Raw genomic sequence first — 18,199 nt, forward strand, 5'->3', positions numbered from 1 at the left:
TCAGACCAATGGTTCATCTAGCCCAGTATACTGTCTTCCAGTGGTGGCTCACATCAGGTGCCCCAGAGGGAATGAACAGAACAGGTGATTGTGATTATCAAGTTATCCATCCTGTGTTACCCATTCTCAGCATCTTCAGTCTTTGCTCATATGGCATACATTCCATCCCTCTGATCATCTTTGTCTCTCGCCTCTGGATCCTTTCCAGTTTCTCTGCATCCTTTCTATCCATTTGTGACCAAAACTGGACACAGTACTCCAGCTGACATCTAATCAGTGCTGAGTAGAGCAGCCCCTCCTGTGACTTGCATTTGTCTTCGTTGAATTTCATTTTGTTAGCTATAGCCCAGTTTGCCAATTTAGCAAGATCCCTCTGAACTTTAGTTCTATCCTCCAGACTGTTGGCAACTCCCCCGCAGCTTTGTGTCATCTACATACCCCTCTAGCCAGCCCACCACTGCTGCTCTGTGGACACATGCACCAGGAGCAGCCGTGAATGTCTGACATCTATGCTTAGATCACTACAGCTGCAACTCTGCCCTGTAGACACTCACTACAATGATGGGAGGGTTTTCCCCCTTGGCATAGTACATCCACCTCCCTGAAAGGTGATAGATAGCTAGAGCGACAGAGGAATTCTTCCATCGATCCCGTGCTGTCTACCCTGGAAGTTCTGTGAACTAGGCTACTCAGGGGTGTGATTTTTCATACCCATGAGTGACTTAGCTGCCTTGACCTAACTTTTTAGTGTAGTGACCTGAAGGGTAACCGGCAGCTCCTATCCCAGACAGCGAGCAGAAGATCACAGGTAACCTGCAGCTAAATGCCCTGGGAGGCAATACCCCCCCGCACCCGCACGGAGCATTGCAGGGGACCGACCCTCCAGTTCAGCCTCTCCCCCGTGCAGGAGGCACGAACGGCCGGCCGGCCCCTGCAGAGCTGCCCCAGCGTCCACCCCGGGATCCAGCCAGCAGCAGCTGTTAAATCCCCCAAGTCGCTGTGCCGAGGCCGGGCAGAAGGCAGCGCTGGGGTGACCCCAGCCCCGCCGGGCTCCGGCCAGCTGCAGCGCTGTTGCTTTAAGAGCGGATCCTCGCGTCCCCCTCCCGCCCCTGGCCGCCGGAAGGGGGATGTGATGCAGAAAAGAAAAGGGGGAAAGAAAAGAAAAGAACAAAACTCCCCGGGGAAGTTTGGGACGCGGCGCCGGGACCCCAACTTCGCGCTGCGGGACGCGCTCCAAGGTGAGAGGCGGGCGGGGCCCAGCCAGCCCCCCGGCAGCTCCGCAAACCGTGGCGGGGCGAGCCCGCCGCTGAGGCTCGGCTCCCCTGGCGCCGGCTCGGCGGGTGCGGCGCGGGGCTCGCCGGCCACATCCCCAGCCTGCCTGCCGGGGACCCGGGCTGCTGGCGCCCCTGTCCCGGGGAAGCGGCGCCCCCTGCTTTGCTGGCTCCGGGCGGAGGGGCCCCGCTCGCTGGCGGCGGGACCGGCGCTTGAACTCTGCCCTTGGCGGGCTCGGAAGGGGGGTCCGAGCCCCTCGGCCGGCGGGTTCGTGCCTCGCTTCGGAGCCGGCTGCTTGTGCTCTGCCTCCCGGCGCGGGGCTGAACGCAGCTGGCGGTGCCAGGAGCGGGGGGAACCCAGCCCGAGCTCGCCAAGGCTCGTTACTGTGGCCGGGTCTGCGCTGCACGACGAGCTGGGACCTGACTTTCCTCGGCACAGTTACTGCGCTGCTGGGGTGTGTGTCTGTGTGTGCGGCCGCTTGGCTCTGCGCTGGGCATCCTCCCCAGGAGCACTTGTATTGTATTGTCTGTGGCCAGGAAGAACGGGGTGAGTGACACAGTTTGCGCTGACCCTGTCTCGACCTGAAGATGTGACAGTCACTCTGGGCATAAGATGCAGCTATGTGGCCGGAAGCCAAATGTAAGTGAAGACACCTCCGGGGCTAGGCTGGCCCAGGCTGTAGTGTGTCAGGCCTGACTCTGCTTTGAAAGGTTAAGAGGTTACTAATATTGCATTGATCTGGGGAGTAGAGGGGGGAAGTTAGGGTGTGTGACAGAAGGAGACTCCGCCCTGCAGGATTAATAGCATATTAATTAGGCTAATTTAGTCAGACTAATGTAAAGTTCTCAATTTACTCTGGGCATGTCAGAGACTTCAGGGCTGTCTCCCTGACATGGATATTGGGCAAAGTAAAGTGGCAGCTGATATGAGCCTGTGGTTCTCAACCTTTCCAGACTACTGTACCCCTGTGAACACTCTGACTGGTCTTGCGGACACTCAAGTTTCACCTCACTGAAAGTACTTGCTTGCAAAATCAGACGTAAAAATACAAAAGTGTCACAGTCACGCTGTTACTGAAAAACTTGTCACTTTCTCACTTTTCCCATATAATTATAAAATACATTGATTGGAATATAAATATTGTACTTACATTTCAGTGTATATAGAGCAGTATAAACACATCCGTGTCTGTACGAAATTTTAGCTTGTGCTGACCTAGCTAGTGCTTTTTATGTAGGCTGTTGTATAACTAGGCAAATCCCTGGATGAGTTGATGTACCCCCGGAAGACCTCTGTGTACCCTCAGGGCTACGTGTACCTCTGGTGGAGAACCACTGATATGAGCTGTTAAGAGTTAAAAGGTGCCAGTCAGCATGGCTTCATAGAAAACAGGTCTTGTCAAACAAACTTGATATTGTTCTTTGACACGATTATGTCTGGTTACGAAAGGTAACTGAGTCTCTGTTGTAGGTCTGGATTTCTGTATGGCTTAGTATCGACTCCATTCTGATTTAAATATTAGCACTGGACAAAATCAATATGGCACATGTTAAAACCTAGCTAACTGATAAATCTCTTCACATCCAAATCCCAGGAATGCTGCTTCACCCTCATTGGTTTTGACTCTGTATCAGTGGTTGGTATCAGTGGGAGGCATCAATACCAATTTGGGGAGCAAAATTATATGAATGGGGGGGAGGAGGCAAGATAATTATAGGATGGGGCGGGCAAACTTTTTGGCCTGAGGGCCACATCGGGTTTCCGAAATTGTATGGAGGGCCAGTTAGGGGAGGTTGTGCCTCTGTGCCTCCCCAAACAGTCAGATGTGGCCCAGCCCCTGCCCCTAATCTGACACCCCCTGCTTCTCGCCCTCTGATGGCCCTCGCGGGACCCCTGCCCCATCCACCCCCTGTCCCCTGACTACCCCCACCACTGACTGCCCCCCTGCTGCCCCATCCAACCCCTCCTCTCATTCCTGACTGCCTCGCCCCGAACCCCTTTCTCATCCAACCACCCCTTCTCCCTGACTACCTCTGGAACCCCTGCCCCTGACTGCCCCCCCACTGCCCCATTCAACCGCCCCAGCCCCTATTCACATCCCCGTCCCCTGACCACCACCATCCTGAACTCCCCTGCCCTCTATCCAAACCCCCCTGCTCCCTGCCCCCTTACAGAGCACCAGGATAGGCAGCCGCACCACCCAGCTTGAGCCAGCCATGCCACTGTGCAGCACAGAGCACTGGGTCAGGCCACGGCTCTGCAGCTGCGCTGACCAGCAAGAGCTCGCAGCACCGCCACCCAGAGCATTGCGCCAGTGGCACAGTGAGCTGAGGCTGTGTGGGAGGGGGAACAGCAGGGGAGGGTCTGGCGGCTAGTATCCCGGGCCAGGAGCTCAGAGTCTGGGCAGGAGGGCCCTGTGGGCCAGATATGGACCATGGGCTGTAGTTTTCCCATCTCTGTTATGGGTGTGTGTGTGTATGTATATACCCTTGTTATACGTATATAGGCCCGTGTTTTGGGGTGACAGGACAGAACTGGAGGAGATGGGAGAGAAGGGAAGGATTTGGAATGGAAAATGGAGAGAAATGAAAGCTCTTCTCATCCCCTCTTCTCCTGGATGCTAATGTCCCCTCCCTTCTTGTTCTCCTTCATTCTGACACCCTGTCCCTCGCTCTCCTGGATCTCTGTACCCTCCACTTTCTCTCCGGAATCCTAACACACACACCCTAATTGGTCTCCTAGATTCCAATGGCCCCTCCCTGCTCTCTCAGATTCTGGCATTCCCCCACCCCATTTGCTGTCCTGGATCCTGACACTCACTCACTCTCTCTCCCCTGTCCTTCTCCTCCCCACCCCTTCATGGAGTTCTGCTTGCAGCATTGTAGCACAAGATACTCAATCCTGTGACACGGTGATGGGGCTTAACCTCCATCACCTGCGAAGCAAGGGAAAGAACCTAGTTAGTTAGGGGAGAGATGCAGGAGGGAGGAGCTGTGGAGAATTCCTATACTTGGACAGTCTAGTAGTCGGGGCTGGCTGTGGCCAGAAAGCAGAGCTGCCCGAGCAGGGCTGACTCCTGGGGTGGGGCCCCGTAAAGCGGCGAGAAGCCCTGACCTGAGCTAGGCTCTGGGAGGACCAGGGAGGGAGAAATCTGCAAGGGGCAGAAAGGCAGCATAGGTGGTGCTTAGCTTCCCAGCAGCGATGGAAAGCCGGAGGGGGTCAGTACCCTGACAAGGGGAAGAATTGAAGTCAAGTGCAGGAGGGGCAAAGGACCCCTTAGAGTTGAGCCCAGGAGGGGTGAAGGGCCATTGGTAGAGCTGAACCCTGGCCGGGAACTAAACTGTTGTGTGGCACCAGCCAGCCCCCATGGGGGATGGGGAGGGAATGTCACGCTTCTAGCTCTGTCCCAACCCCATTCAGCCCCCAGTCCTGCTCTGCCCTCAGCTCAGTTCTGCCCTCCAGCTCTGCCTCTAGCTCCAGCTCCTCTCCCATCTCCATCTCCACCTTTAGCCCCAGCTCTGCTGCTGAGGAAGCCTTGGGTATGCAGTAATGGAGGGCGTAGACAGATTCTGTTACTGGTAAGGGGTAGGGTGACCAGATGTTCTGATTTTATAGGGACAGTCCCGATTTTTGCATCTTTTTCTTATATATGCTCCTAGTACCCCCCACCCCCTGTCTGGGTTTGTCACTCTTGCTGTCTCGTCACCCTAGTAAGGGGGGACGTGTGACTGGAAAAGCTTGAGCACCACTGTTTTAGAGATGAGGATGCGGGTTGCAGTTAGGAGTCTGGGCCATGCTGTTAACGTTTCAGTGTGATTATGTAATGGACGCAGATCTTCACCTGATAAGTACCATAGTGCTAGGCACTCAGGCATGTTAGTGCTGCTGCCAGGCCAGTGCAGCTCTGTTGTGAGTCACGCACGAGCAGAACTACGGAGTGATTTCTGGACAGGGACATGCAGCTGAGAGTGGCTGGCTTAACTTGCATGGCTCAGAGAGCAGAATGCCGCTGGTGCCTTGAGCGTGCGCAGCTACGTCACTAATCCACGGCAGCCAACAGTTGGGGACATATGGGCTCATTGAGTCCTCCTCAAGAACCACGTTTTCTGGCTCAGAGACTCTCTCTGCCTCTGTGTTTGTACAGCATACAACAGGACCCTGACCACCATTGGGACCTTGGGTGCTACCAGGATATAAACCATTAGTGATCATAATTAGCAGCATGCAAAAAGTTCTGTCTATTGCTGTTTCTGTGTATGAGAGTCACCAGAGACCGTGGAAATAGCTCCAGGTACAAGATAGAAAGGCAAGATATTGAGATAGTCAACCACTGGCTTGCATATTCCTCAGCAGTCTGCACCTAAAATCTCCAGCAAGGCCACTGAATTCTCTGACATCCTGGTGTAGGAGGCTGGAGATTTTTGTGGCTGCTCTGTTAATTAATTAGAAATCTCCATGGTTTCATTTAAAATATGAAAATAAATGGTACACGCAGTACAGCAGTAGCGTTACATTCCAGGTGTCTGGAGCAGTTCACATCGCTCAGAGTTAGAGGTTCAGGCTTTCCTTGCCAACTCAGGAAGTCAGCACCATGTATAGCAGTGACCTTCTATCCATGTTTTCAAGGTTTTCTTCACAACCATGAGAATGAGAAACTGGAGCTGATTGGAATTTTTAGTTCAAAACATTTTTTTTGACAAAAAAGGCTCTTTTTCTAAAGTGAAAACTTCCACCAAACCTTTTGCTTATTACATTTTTTTCCTTTTTTGTTGAAACTCAATTTCAAATTTTCATTTGTCTTCCCCTTTCACCTCTTCTTTTTTCCCCTGTATCTTTTTTTCCACTGAAAGAATGATGATCAGCGTTTGGGTTTTTCTTTCACTTTTTCTTTTCTTCATTTTTATTTTTGCCACTGTGTGTCTTCCAACATGTCTCTAAGTCTGGAAGAATTACTGAGTTGTAAAAGGTAAAATGAGCTTCGGTGAATCTACCTCCTGATCATTTTTCTAAAGTTGGATTCTCTGCAGCTTGAGGTCTTCAAACCACAATTCTGAGGACTTCAATAACTCAGTCATGGGTTAGGGGTTGTTATAAAAGTGGATGGGTAGGGTTCTGTGGCCTGCCTTGTGCAGGAGGTCAGACTAGATGATCATATTGGTCCCTTCTGACCTATAAGTCTATGAGTTGAGATGTTTAGAAAGCCACAAAGTGGCCAAAGGATAAAAGGAAAAAAAGAAAAGTGAAAAAGAGAATGGAATCCTGAATGTCATTATTTTTAGTGCTGTCAGCGGCAAAAGGGAAAAATTGGAAATGTTGAAATTTTTCAAAAACCTCTCAGAAAACTTCAAAACAATAATAATAATAATTAATAAAAAAAATGGTTCCCTTGCAGACCATGTGGAAAAAGTAACAACTTGGGACATTTAATGTTTTTTTATGGCTTATTTGTTTTTTCACTTTGTGACGACCCCCCCTTCCCCTCCCCCCGCTAGAAACTTTCTCTATAAAATGAAGGTTGCTTTGAGAGCTGAATGCTGCAGGAGATTCCCCCGATCAGAGAATCACTGGGGGCATGACTGCATGCGCTGGAGTCAGAAAGGTTTCTTTGCTCTTCTTGTTATCTGCTACTCCTGCCCTCCCTTCGTAATTTCATAGATGACAAAGACAGAAAAGACCATTATGATGATATAATCTGACCTCCTGTGTAGCACAGGCCCAGAGAACTGCCCCAAAATAATTCCTAGTGCAGGTCTGTTAGGAAAACATCCCATCTTTTAAAAAATTTTTTTTGCCAGTGATGAGCGAATCCACCATGACCAGTGGTGAATTGTTCCACTGGTTAATTACCCCCAGTGTTTACAAATTTGCACCTTCTTTCCAATCTGAATTTTCTAGCTTCAGCTTCCAGACACTGGAACTTGTTATACCTTTGTCTGCAGGAATGAAGAGCCTATTATAAAATATTTGTTCCCCAGGTACTGAGAGACTGATTAAATCCCCCCCTTAACAGTTCATTTGTCAGTCTCAAAGAGCTTGTGATGGGCTGCCCACCCCACACAAGATTTGAGGGGTTAAGGAGGTGGCCAGGTGGGCTGATCAACTGCCCAGGCTGTCTCTGGAGGAGGAGCCAGGATCAGGGATTGATTAAATCAGGCTCAGCTTGATGGGAACAGGAGGGGCCTGTATAAAGCCCAGGAGCTGAGAGCAGAAGGGGGCTGCAGGGAAATAGGCTGCAGTCACCTCCTGGGAGACGGGAGGAGTGTTTGGGACTATGGAGGGTAGCCCATAGTTAGGAGGGAGTTAGGAGGTTGGCAAACCCAGAAAGGGAGGAAGCCAGAAAGGCAGGAGAAGGCTTAGTGGAAAGGTAGCAAGGAATAGGAGTGCAGACCTTGACTGCTGACTAGAGTTGGAACCCGGAGTAGAGGGTGGACCCAGGTTCCCCTACCAGCTAGTGAGGAAATGGCACTGGCTGGGCAGTGAATGGGAAGACTGCCTGAGCCCATTTGTCAGGAGAGACTTTGGTATCCCAGAAGGGGGATGCATGGATAGTGACCTGGCCGGGGTGCCAAGTCATGAAGAGGCCTCAGCACCTGGTGCAAGAGAGGGAGAGTGGCAACAGAGTGTACAATAAGCAGCAGAAACAGGTCCCGGACCTGGAAGGAACTTAATCCCCAGAGCAGCCAGAGGCAGACCCCTAGTGGTGAGGGGACCTTGTGAGAGAGTTCAATTACTACACGGCATGTTTTCCGATCCTTGAATCATTCGTGTGGCTCTCCTCTGAACCCTCTCCAGTTTTTCAACCTTTTTCTTGACTTGCGGACACCAGAACTGGACACAAGATTTCAGCAGTGGTCACACCAGTACCAAATGTATAGGTAATATAACCTCTCGACTGCTTCTTGAGATTCCCCTTTTTGTACATCCAAGGATCACATTAGTCCTGTAGGTCACAGCGTCACACTGGGAGCTCATGTTCAGTTGATTATTCAAAGTCACTGGTTCCCAGGAAAAAGTCTCTTATCCTGCAAGTATGGCCTGCATTCTTTACATTTCCCTCTTGGGGATCTGAGTTTGTTCTGTACTATTTGTCATGGCCTTGTGAATTTCCCAGTTGCTGTTTATTTTCTGCCAGCCTTAGTGCGCCTCAATCCTCAGGTGGCTTGTACTGTGTCTGGTGTTACAGCCAGTGTATAGTTATCTCTGCCAGCTGAAATATGAAGAACAGCAAGATCAGGCTTGTTGCATCAGCAGGTGGGTTTATAAGGAATTCTCCAGGACTTCCCATCTTTGCAGAAGGGTTTTGTTTTCCTTGCTGGAGCTGCTCCTGTTCTGCTTAACAGCTCCACAGGCTAAAACTTTGACTGTAAGAGGGAGGAAAACATTCGCCTCTACTTAGCAGCTGTTGTTGTGTTGCGGAAAGTGTCCCTTTTACCCTGCAGTCCCCATGAATACCCACCTCCAAGCAGGAACATGCTTTCCAGAGTCTCTTGAAGGAATGCCAGAAGATAGTAACTCAGGAATCTATAAAATCACTTCACAGACTGCAGCAGATAAGTCACTCCTGCAGGGAAGTCTGTTTCAAAACCATGTATGAACTTGGAGGCAGAGATGGTTTTTGGAGGTCAGACTTCTCAGCTCATACAGCATATCCTCTTTTAAACTTAACAGGTACACTACAAAGAATAACTGGAAATAACCGAAATAACCAGTTAGGACAGAAATAATGAATGTGAGAATGAACTAATTGTTAGTAATATGTACATATATGTCATCCATACGTACAAAGCTACCAGCCGATGGAGTAAGTGGACCTTGACATTTTGTGGTTTGGACGTAGGAGGGCTCAAGCATTCAAGCTCTATAAAAGGGGTGATCCACCATGTCAAGGAAGCTTCTTTGTTCATAGTTCTTTGTTTATTATCCTTTTGTTTGTTAGTCTATTAGTCTGTTAATTCTTAATTGTTAGTTTAAGTCAGTTAAGTAAAACTCTAAGCCCTGGCCAACACTACAGGGTTAGGTCGTATTTAGCTGCTTTAGGTTGACTTTATAATGAATGTGTCTACACAAGCAACCGCGTTCTGTCGACCTAAAGGGCTCTTAAAATCGACTTCTGTACTCCTCCCCGGCAAGAGGAGTAGCGCTAAAATCGACCTTTCTGGGTTGAATGTGAGGTAGTGCGGATGCAAATCGATGGTATTGGCTTCTGGGAGCTATCCCAGAGTGCTCCATTGTAACCGCTCTGGACAGCACTTTAAACTCCGATGCACTAGCCAGGTACACAGGAAAAGCACCGGGAACTTTTGAATTACATTTCCTGTTTGGTCAGTGTGGCGAGCTCAGCAGCACAGGTGACCATGCAGTACCCCCAGAATCATAGGGGGAGCATAGAAACATTCTATGCTCTATCATCTCCGTCCCTGAGGTTATTGCAGATTTAGAAGACGAAAAAACCATTCGCAATGACATGTTTTCTGAGCTCATGCAGCCCTCCTGCACTGATAGGGCACAGCTTAATACATGGAGGCATTCAGTGGCAGAGGCCAGGAAAGAATTGAGTGAGTGCAAAAAGTGGAGGCAGGATGCGATGCTGAAGCTAATGGGGGAGCAAATGGACAGGATGAGGAGTGTCTTTTGGAGCTGCAGGAAAGCCAACAAGAGCGGAGACCCCTGCTGCATCCCCTGTATAACCGCCTACCCTCCTCCCCATGTTCCATAGCCTCCTCACCCAGATGCCCAAGAACATGTGGGTGGGGAGGCTCGGGGCACCTAGCCACTTCACTCCAGAGGATGGCCCAAGCAACAGAAGGCTGTCATTTGAACAGTTTGATTTTTAGTGGGGTTACAATAAGCAAGTGGCCTTGTCCTTCCCTCCTCCCCTACCCCACCCAGGCTACTTGGTCCATTATCATTTTTTTTTTTAAATTAATAAAGAAAGAATGCATGGTTTCAAAACAATAGTTACTTTATTTCGAAGGGAGGAGGGTGGTTGGCTTACAGGGAATTAAAATCAACAAAGGGGGCAGGTTTGCATCAAGGAGAAACACACAACTGTCACACGAAGCCTGCCAGTCATGAAGCTGTTTTTCAAAGCCTCTCTGATTGTGCAGTGTGCTTGCACATGCTCTTCTAATCGCCCTGGTATCTGCTTGCCTTCAAATCAGATGCCTGGTATTGTGCCACATACCTCCCCCCCCCACCATAACGTTCTTCCCTTACTCTCACGATATTGTTATGGAGACACAGCAAGCAGCAATTACAATGGGGAAGGTTAAAGAGCACAGAATCCTGGTGGCACCTTATAGACTAACAGATGGTATTGGAACATGAGCCTTTTTGTGGGGTGAATACCCACTTCGTTCGGATGCATTCCAATAAACTGACTGTTAGTTATAGGTGCACAGGACTCTGTGCTGCTGCTTTTACAGATCCAGACTAACACAGCGATCCCTCTGATACTTTAATGGGAATGTTGGTTGAGCTGAGGTCTGACCAACAGCGCAGTGAGCTTTTAAATGTCCAAAGGCACATTCTACCACCATTCTGCACTTCGTTATGCTTGCCGTGGTATGGCGTCTGCACGGGTATCCCAGAAAAAAGGCGCGAAACGATTGTCTGCCGTTGCTTTCACAGGGGGAGGGGCGACTGACGCCATACTCAAAACCACCTGCAGCAATGTGTTTGTCCCATCACGCATTGGGAGCTTAACCCAAAATTTCAATGGACGGCAGAGACTGCGGGATAGCTACCCACAGTGCACTACTCCGTAAGTTGATGCTAGCCACGGTAGTGAGGACCCACTCTGCCAAGTTAATGTGCTTAGTATAGACATATGCAATTGATTGTATAAAATCAATTTCTAAAAATCAACTTCTATAAAATCGACCTAATTTTGTAGTGCAGACATACCCCAAGTTAGTTTCTTTAGTCTCCTATAGCTCTTAGCTCATTTGCTTCTCCTAAGCTCTGCACCACCCACTCATTCCAAGACTATCAATAGCAAACCATCCGAGACAACTGCAAACAAATTAAACCACTTGGATGTCAAAAAGGAACATTACAACAGGCAGAGAAGAAAAACTGATTCAGTGTAACAAAGGGTGCAGAATGGCATCCAGTATTCTTTCGCTGAGGAGACTTCTTGGGGAGCAGGGCCGTTCTCATGAAAAGTTGAATCCTGGTTCCTGTGAAGCCAGCCACTTCTGCAGCAGGCTGAACTCTGGGGAACAGGGGCTTTATTAGAGAAAAAAATTGACTGTTAATCAAGTATAGACCTTATCATAAGCTTTCCCAAATCTGGACCTCAGCGTCCAGAAATCTGGGTGCCTGCATGAACCCCTCTAAGCTTAATTACCAGCTCAGATTTGATCTCGCTGCCACCAGCCAGTAATTTCCAGGGCCTGACTCCCTCTCTGGTCTCCCAAAACCTTCTCTGGGGGGGAACCCCCAAGACTCAGAAGCCCTGAGTCTTACCAACAAAGGGAAATAACCACTTCCCTTCCCCTCTCATCTGCCACCAAGACTTCCCTTTCTGGGCTAACTGAGAGTTACTGAGGCAATCTCTTGACATCACGATACCAAGACCGGCGATGATCTCTCTCTATTCACAAAGCGACAGAACCAATACAATGGGAACAGAAAGGATTCATTATCCTCTTCCCTTCCCCACCAATTACCCTGGTGCTGCAAAGCTTACCCTCCAGATCTAACACAAAGAGAATTCCCTTCCCCTCCGTTCCTTAGCCTCTACCAGAGGAACCCTCAAACAGGTTTTAAAAAGAAAAGTTTATATAAAAAAGAAAGAAAAAGACATAAAATATCTTCTGTTCAAAGGTGACAATTATACAGATTCAATTTCTTTAAAAAGAAAAAGATGATAAACAGCCTTTATCAAAAAGAGATACAATTTAACATGTCCAGCAACTCCACACATGTAAGGTACAAAAAACAATAACAGCCTATTGTTTTTCTACCTGGTGTACTTACAACTTGGACTAGAAGATTAGAAGCTTGAAGATTAGAAGAAGAAAAATCCCTCTCACAGCTGAGAGCAGACAAGACAACCCAAAAATTTCCTCCTCTGAGCGTTGAAAAATCCGGTTTCCTGATTGGTCCTCTGGTCAGGTGTTTGGTTCCCTTTGTTAATCCTTTACAGGTAAAAGAAACATTAACCCTTAGCTATCTGTTTATGACAGACCTACTTTTGCATTTTATAATTTTGTGTTGTAACCACTTGTTTCAACCACTCTCTTGTTTCTTGCCAGTGCCCTATTCTTTATTAATGCACCCAAGGCAGTGTATTTATAAGTGCTCACATGGGCTGTGTGTGATACAGGAGCAGTGATTTAAGGTAAAACTGGTAAACCAGGGCACACTGCTCCTCTGGGGGCAGAGGAGCTGAGATTTCTGGGAGTAGCCAGTCTCGGGGGTTGGCTATCACAGGAGAACACTTCAAAGGGACTCGGGGACTGGGGTGCACCTGTTGTTAACCTGCAGAGCAAAGTTAGGCCTGGCAGAGCCCAGAAGAGAGGGCTTGAGTGGCTGACAGGCTAGTGGGGTCCGGGAGCTTCACCCCCTCATCACAAGCAAGGCTTCCTCTCACTAGAGGCAGGGGGTAACAAGGTGATTAAGTCCTGGGTACCCCAAGAACTATCACAGTAACCCTTCACTACTCTGTGATGGGGAGAGCTGCTTAATACCATCACCCCAAAGCCTGGGCTGAGTTTTAGAGAGTCCCTCCCTGCCAGGCAGCTCCCTGAAAACATCAGAAGGGAAAGCAGTCTGCTCCGGGAGCATGGTGGGAGGGCTTCCCTAAAGCACAACTCCAGGGAGGCTTGAAGTCAGGGCACAGAACATCAGGTATTCTGGTGGCATCCTCCATGTGCTGGAGCAGCTTGGAGAATCTCATTGTTATAGCTGGAGAACCCAACCAGATTTCAGCCCTTCTGTGGTTCCCCCATCACAATATTGGCTTTTGCCCCAAACCCTCTTGTCATGTATCTGTGACCAGTTCTTTGTGTGGAACAAAAGCAAAGGGATGAAACATTAACCCCCTCAGCCCCAAGTGAAACTCCTTTCTGCTCCTCCGCTAGAGGCAAAACGTACTGACCACACACCCATCAAGCACCACAGTCTGAACTCTGCTTGGCGGGGGAGGGCTATGGGCCTGGCACATCCATGAAGGCAGAGTTAAGGTTACGATGTGTAGTTGTGCTATTCACACTTAATTCACAGGTGAGGGGAGATGGGGGCTGGGCAAGATGGGTTATGGATAGTAGTCTAGAAGACATCTATTAGTAGCTCAGTGGAGAGAGTTCCCGACTAAGTCAGGAAAGCTGGGTTCTGTTCTTGCCTCTGCTACTGATTCCCTCTTTGACCTTGGATACGTTCCTTCCCCTGGGCCTTTTCACTACTCATAAAATAGAGATAATGAAACTCAGACCCCTTTTTTTAAGTGCTTCGAAGCGGCAGATGAAAAGCCCTATAGAGGGTGAAGTAGCAGCAGTCCGATGATAGGGTCCACAGTAAGGAAACGGTTGAGAGCCTCTCTTATAAAGTTCTGTGACCACATAGCTGGCAGGAGCATCTGTGCTTTGTTCAACTTGTCCATTAGCTTAACTGAAACAATTTACATTTCTCAAAGAAGAAACAATTTCCTCTCCAATTAACAGCCCACTTCTGGGATCCTCTCAAGGGTGCCTTTCAGATAGGTCTCCAGCAGGTTAAGGTGTAGGACTCTGTTTCCCATGTGTCTCTTTCTTTGTCTTTGCTAATCAGATTTTAATGACTGTGCCATTAGAATGTCCCACGTGGCCCCGACTGCCTGGCCAGTGCCTAAGGAGAGAGCCGGGGCCTGTCTTTACACCAGTACGACTCAGGAGGCAATGGAGATACAAGAGAGAAACCAGCCCATGTGAGATCTGAACCAGGGTCAGGGTCCTTGAGCTAGCCAGGATCCAAGCCATGTATGGTTGGCTTTTAGCCATTAAATCAAACATGAATTGTGCTCAGGAACCAAAGGGTAGCCACTCTAGTCTGTGGAGCGCAGGTGTATGCTTCACAGGGCAGTCCCACTGTGCAATCGGGCAGCGACTCTGCATTTGTAAAGGTTTCTGTGTAGTTTCCAAGAGGATGCTTCTGTAACTCAATTTGGAGTTGCTCTAGGGACTGGCACCTGACACTGAAATATACCTATAGCTTAGTGCAGATGGGGAAGAGGAATCCCAGAGCTGCTAAGGATCCAAAAGAATCCAGGCTCTGAAATGCACTCACTTGCTGCATCTTGGAGCAGGGATCTGTGAAGGCGACTTGGCTCTCAGTGCTTGTCCTCTGTGCTTGGCAGGACTGCAGAGCTGAGTTCTAATGAACGTTTGAAGGTGGCAGCGTTCTCTCTTTGTCTCTCCCTCTGCAGCCCAACAAGGGACAGTTGGCTGCCGCTCCCCAAGAGGAGATGATGGCATATAGAGAAAGCAAAGTTTCTTACCGTGCGGCTCCACAGATCCACCCCACGTTTCTTCTCTCTCTGCTTGGCTGTGCTGGGAAGACAGAAAACTCAGGAGAGACGTATTGTTTCTCAGCACAGAGGCTGCTGTCTGGGCTCCAGGCACAAGACCACAGTGTTTAGCTACTCTGCTTTGCAACGCCTGTAGGTGCTGGGATTCCCTGGAACAACCCACAGGCTAAATGATACAGTACCGGGAAGGCACCATTTCCACATTTGCAAAGCAGGCCGTTGTTTCTGCTGCTCTGCGTTCCATAGACACTCGGGGCATCTACATTGCAATTAGACACCTGCAGCTGGCCAGTATGATGACTTGAGGGCCCTGGCTGCAGGACTGTTTCACTGCAGTGTAGACATTCAGGTTCGTGCTGGGGCCCAGGCTCTAGGACCCTGTGAGGTGGACGGGCCCCAGAGCTGTCTGAGCCCAGAAGTCTACACTGCAATTAAACAGCTCTGCAGCCGGAGCCCCATGAGCCCAAGTCAGCTGCTGCAGGTTTTTCATTGCAGCGTAGACATAGCCTGTGAGGCCACTGCTAACCCTTTGCTATGGCAATCCCCTCTTGCTTTGTTATTCTGAAACAGCTGGCGGAAGTGGATCCCAGGGCAATGCTTTTCCTTAGCGCAGAACTCTCCCCACGGAGCTCTTTTAACTCAAGCGACTGGCTTTACTCTGGCCAATGACACAGTCCTTCTCGCCTGCCCCCTGCACAAACCAACCCACAGTTGTTGGGCGACTGGCTTTAAAATGAGTGGGAGGGGCCCTAGGGGGATTTCAAAGGAGAGAAAACACACGTTCACTTGCGACTGCCCCTGCTCTGCACTGTCTGTAGCCAGGGGTCTTCACTAGGATGTGAAAAAAATGTTTAGGAAATGCTCCTGGCTGCCCAGCCAGTCACGCATGGGGGTTTGGCAGGCACTGCCCGGCACTCAGCTGGCAGCAGAAGGGAGCCCTGAGCAGCTGCAATGTGTGTCTTGGAGGGTCTAGTGCTGGTGAAAGGTGGCAGCTGGGCCATGGTAGTGAATGGAGTCCTCTGTTTTATCTGCAGGGAAGCAGTAGGGCAGGGCTCCCCATGCACCCTGCCATGCTAGCAGCCCCAGCCCTGAATGGGGTGAGGAGACTTCTTTTAAGGGCCCCAGGAGCAGGTCAGGTTCCATGGCCAAGTTGGGGTGTGTATCTCCCCCTTGGTGGGCAGTACCCACAGAGAGAGGAAATGTTGCTCTACCCACAACAGGAGAATTTTTCTCTGGGTTGGGCTGAGAGTATCTTCCCAGTTATCTTGAGAAACTCATCAGACATGTTTGAAGGAGCAGTGCTGTGAGACCTCAGCAAACCCTTGCGTTCCAGGTCATGGAGGCTGTGCTCTTTCTGGTACCCATTCCCTGAATGGAGTCAGGAAAATCCCTCTAGAAAAGAGTGTGATTCTCTGACTATGCAAGTTGTGGGGGCAGAGGATATACACTTGGACTCAGGTCTTTGTCAATGCTTGAGATTGGGTGAGAAGCAGAGGTGTTACCTGGAATTAGTGTATGGGTCTCATATGAGCACAAATGTCCTGTTGTACTTTACAGACTGTTTCAACTTGCCAGGCAGCCTGTATTGCTTTCTGTAGTGTCTGGCAGGAGGCAGGATTGTAAGTTAATATTTCTGATGCTTCTGAATAGCCTTAGCTTTCCTTGTGGAGAAACTCATGTCTATTTGAAAAACTGCAACAAGGAACTTTTCTTTTTCCAGACTGTCCAGTAGATGTTAATGGAATTGCTGTCCCAATAGATACTCCAGGTGACCCAGGGTAGTGGTTCTCATTCAGGATATCTATACCCCTGGGAGTACACAGATGTCTTTCAGGGGGTACATCAACTGACCATGCCTGTGCATGAGATTAGAATTCTCAATGGGCTCCAATCAGAATTTGATATTTGTTTCACTGACATCACTTGTTTTCCATTAAGGCCATCTTCATCAGCTGTAAACGTTCTTGTGAGATGAGACAGTATACCTGATAGCATTCATCCTTGGCCCAGGCTTGATTGACTTCCCTGGCACCATACATCTGTGCTTGTTTTGAATCCAAGTTACTCCAGAAGGTCTATCACTCTGAGTTTGCTTCATCTTTCTCTCTGTACAGAACCCTAACCAGAAAAATTGTCTGGGGGAGAGAAGTGAATTTCCTTTTTCCCTCAAATATTATTGCTACCCTGATCCTGGGGAGAGCAGAGAGACCATGGAAGTACATGTAAGATCAAATGGTAGTGACTGAAATTGGCAAAAGAAAAGTGCTGCCATCCTTTGGCAAAACATAACGATTGTCCGAGAATGGAGAAATGGTGCTTTGATGACAACCTTCCTTAGGACCTTCTGTAGATGTTTCAGATGGGGCTCTGCCCTGTTTGTCCCTGATTCTTAGAGACTAGATGTAGGATGAAGAGCGCATTGCAATGCTCCAATGTGAAGCAGATGATGGATGATTTCATTCATGTCATGGCTTTTCTGTGAGTTGCTGAGACTGGGAATGGGACAAAACTGGAACTGTGCAAGAACATCAGGAACAAAGTGTGCTCCCTCTGGGCAATGTCCAGTGAACTAATCTGATCAAAGCTATAAATGTCCGTTTTGCTTCCAAGTACCTGGCACTCGTTAGGGGGTCTAACCCCCAGCTGGGAGATCTGCAGATAACTCAGGGGCAACAGAGGGCCGCTACTGATCCTGTACTTGGTCTAAACACCACTCGTCAAGAGGTATTTTGTCCTGTTGTACTTCACAGACTGCTGCAACTTGCCAGGCAGCCTGTATTGCTTTCTGTAGTGTCTGGCAGGAGGCAGGATTGTCAGTTAACATTTCTGATGCTTTGAATAGCCTCAGCTTCCCATGAGGAGAAACTCACATCTATTTGAAAAACCGCAACAAGGAACTTTTTTTCTCCAGATTGTACAATAGACATTAATGGGGCTGTTATCCCAATAGATATTCTGGGTGACCCAGGGCAGTGGTTCTCAACCAGGGTACTTGTACCCCTGGGGTACACAGAGGTCTTCCGGGAGTACATCAGCTCATCTAGAGACTTGCCTAATTATACCACAGGCTACAGAAAAAGCACCAGCGAACAGTGCAAACTAAAATTTCACACGGATAGTGACTTGTTTATACTGCTTTATATGCTATGCACTGAAATGCAAGTACAAAATTTATATTCCAACTGATTTATTTTATAATTATGGTAAAAATGAGAAAGTCAGCAATTTTTCAGTAACAGCGTGCCATGACACTTTTGTGGTTTTTTATGTCTGATTTTGTAAGCAAGTAGTTTTTAAGTGAGATGAAACTTGGGGGACAAATCAGACTCCTGAAGGGGGTACAGTAGTCTGGACAGGTTGAGAGACACTGACCCAGGCTACCCTCTGGTTCCCCTGTGTGTGAAGCCCTACATTGGT

At 48.9% G+C, this 18,199-nt stretch overlaps 1 protein-coding gene across 2 annotated transcripts in view; it reads left to right on the forward strand.

Moving 5' to 3' along the window:
* The first annotated feature begins 1,071 nt into the window (after window positions 1-1,071).
* Window positions 1,072-18,199, forward strand: part of LOC116816114 (discoidin domain-containing receptor 2-like) — a 158,926-nt gene continuing 141,798 nt past the window's right edge. The window contains exon 1 of one of the 2 annotated variants that reach the window (XM_032765159.2): window positions 1,072-1,238. The gene's annotated coding sequence lies outside the window, so the exon portion shown is untranslated. The remainder of the gene's footprint in view (window positions 1,239-18,199) is intronic. The other variant, XM_032765233.2, reaches the window with a different exon arrangement.

This window comes from Chelonoidis abingdonii, chromosome 24, assembly GCF_003597395.2.
Source record: "Chelonoidis abingdonii isolate Lonesome George chromosome 24, CheloAbing_2.0, whole genome shotgun sequence".
Classification (NCBI taxonomy): Eukaryota; Metazoa; Chordata; order Testudines; family Testudinidae; genus Chelonoidis; species Chelonoidis abingdonii.